The sequence below is a fragment of the Eumetopias jubatus genome, unplaced genomic scaffold (genome assembly GCF_037043125.1).
Source record: "Eumetopias jubatus isolate StellerSeaLion01/CBP00866 unplaced genomic scaffold, mEumJub1_p1.0 scaffold_3, whole genome shotgun sequence".
NCBI lineage: Eukaryota > Metazoa > Chordata > Mammalia > Carnivora > Otariidae > Eumetopias > Eumetopias jubatus.
The window spans coordinates 76,738,949-76,741,273 of NW_028274809.1; the positions used below are offsets into that span (position 1 = coordinate 76,738,949).

At 40.3% G+C, this 2,325-nt stretch overlaps 1 pseudogene; it reads left to right on the forward strand.

Annotated features, from left to right (window-relative positions):
* The first annotated feature begins 327 nt into the window (after positions 1 to 327).
* Positions 328 to 1,179, forward strand: LOC114216515 (large ribosomal subunit protein eL8 pseudogene; annotated as a pseudogene).
* The last annotated feature ends 1,146 nt before the right edge of the window (positions 1,180 to 2,325 follow it).

Here is a 2,325-nt window from a genome sequence, read left to right on the forward strand (position 1 = left end):
CGAAGGCAGATGCTTAAGCAACTGAGTCACCCAGGTGCCCAAAATATGGTGTCTTTAATAAGTAGTTGTGGGACAATTAATATCCATCTGAGGTGTGTAGAAGTATCTTGACTTTCTACCTCATACCATAAACAAAAAGTAAATTCTACATGGTTTTTAGATGTAATGTGGAAAGTAAAGCAATAAAACATATAGAAAAAAACACAGGGAACATCTTTGTAACCTCACAGTAAACAAAGATTTCTTAAACAGCACATTAAAAACACCAACAAGAAAAAATGATAATTTTAATTATGTTAAAATTACTCTGGCTCTCTCCTCCAGCAACCCAAGATGCCAAAAGGGAAGAAGGCGAAGGGGAAGTAGGTGGCCCTGGCCCCTGCTGTCATTAAGAAGTAGGAGGCCAAGAAGGTGGTCAATCCCCTGTTCGAGAAGAGGCCCAAGAATTTTGGCATCATTCAGGACATCCAGCCCAAAAGGGACCTCACCCACTTTGTCAAATGGCCCCGCTACATCCTGCTGCAACAGCAAAGGGCTATTCTCTATGAACGTCTAAAAGTGCCTCCCATGATTAACCAGTTCACCCAGGGCTTGGACCCCCAGACAGTTGCTCAACTGCATAAGCTGGCTCACAAGTACAGACCAGAGACAAAGCAGGAGAAGAAGCAGAGATTGTTGGCCCGGGCTGAGAAAAAAGCTGCAGGCAAAGGGGATGTCCCCACTAAGAGGCCACCCGTCCTTTGAGCTGGGGTTAACACTGTCACCACCTTGGTGGAAAACAAGAAGGCTCAGCTGGTAGTGATGAGGATGCACATGATGTGGATCCCATTGAGCTGGTGGTTTTCCTGCCTGCCCTGTGTCCTAAGATGGGGGTTCCCTACTGCATTATCAAGGGGAAGGCCAGGCTGGGGTGTCTGGTCCATAGGAAGACCTGCACCACTGTTGCCTTCACACAGGTCAACTCAGAAGACAAAGGAGTTCTGGCAAAGCTGGTGAAAGCCATCAGGACCAATTACAATGACAGATAGGATGAGATCCGCTGCCTCTGGAGAGGCAACGTCCTGGGTCCAAAGTCTGTGGCTCGCATCACCAAGCTGGAAAAGGCAAAGGCTAAAGAACTGGCCACCAAACTGGGCTGAGTGGACGCTGTTGAATTTTCTGTACATAAAAGTAATAAAACGTTGTCTTTCATCCAGTGTCAAAAAAGTTAATTACTCTGCTTATTAAAAGAGATGATTAAGGATAAAAAAGCAAGCCCAGAGAGTGGGAGAAGACATTTATGCCACATATATTCAATGAAGGACTTGTATAAAATTACATAAAAAACTGGGATGCCTGGGTGGCTCAGTCAGTTAAGTGTCTGCCTTCAGCTCAGGTCATGATCCCAAGGTCCTGGGATCAAGCCCCCGTCAGGCTCTGGGCTCAGTGGGGAGTCTGCTTCTTTATCTCCCTCTGCCCTCCCAACTTGTGCTTCTCTCCCTCTCTCTCTCTTTCTCCAATAAATAAATAAAATCTTTTTTAAAAATTACATAAAAAACTCAAATTTTAAAAAGGCAACCAAATGAAAAGTTGCACAAAAGGCTTGAGCAGACAGTTGTAAAAAGAGCATATCCAACTATTCAGTAAACATATAAAAAGCTGTGAAGCTCTTCAGTTATCAGAGAAATGAAGGTTAAAACCCAAAGAAACATCAGTACACAGACTCTAGAATGGCTAAAAAGAGAAAAACTGAAAATAAGTGTTGACAAAGATATAGAAAAACTCAAACCCTCAAGTACTACTAATTTGGCAGCTTCCACTAAAATTGAAGATAAGCATAACCTATGGACTAGAATTCCCCTTCACCCAACAAGAATAACATACATATATTTTCCAAAAGACATGCACTAAAATGTTTATAGCAGTACTATTCAAAATAACCTTAAGTCAGAAATTACCCAAATGTTCATCAGGATAAATGAATTGTGGCATATTCACCAAATGAAATACAATGAGAATTAAATGAACTATAAACTTCTTTCAATATTACAGATGAATTCCAAAGCATGTTGAAAGAAAAATTTAGACTCCAGGAATACATTTATTAATAGGGAATATTTATTCTATTAGTACACAATATAATAAAGAATGAATATATTCTTTATGTTTATTAACAACATATTCATTCATAACATTCATTCCTGATTACATTATATATTATTATATCAGATTATGAAATTGTGAGATTTATCTCACAAAAGCAACAACAAAAAAACGCATCCATGATGCTACAAGGTAGCTTAGTGGTCACTTTAGAGGCATGGTGTACTGCCTAGGGACTAGTAT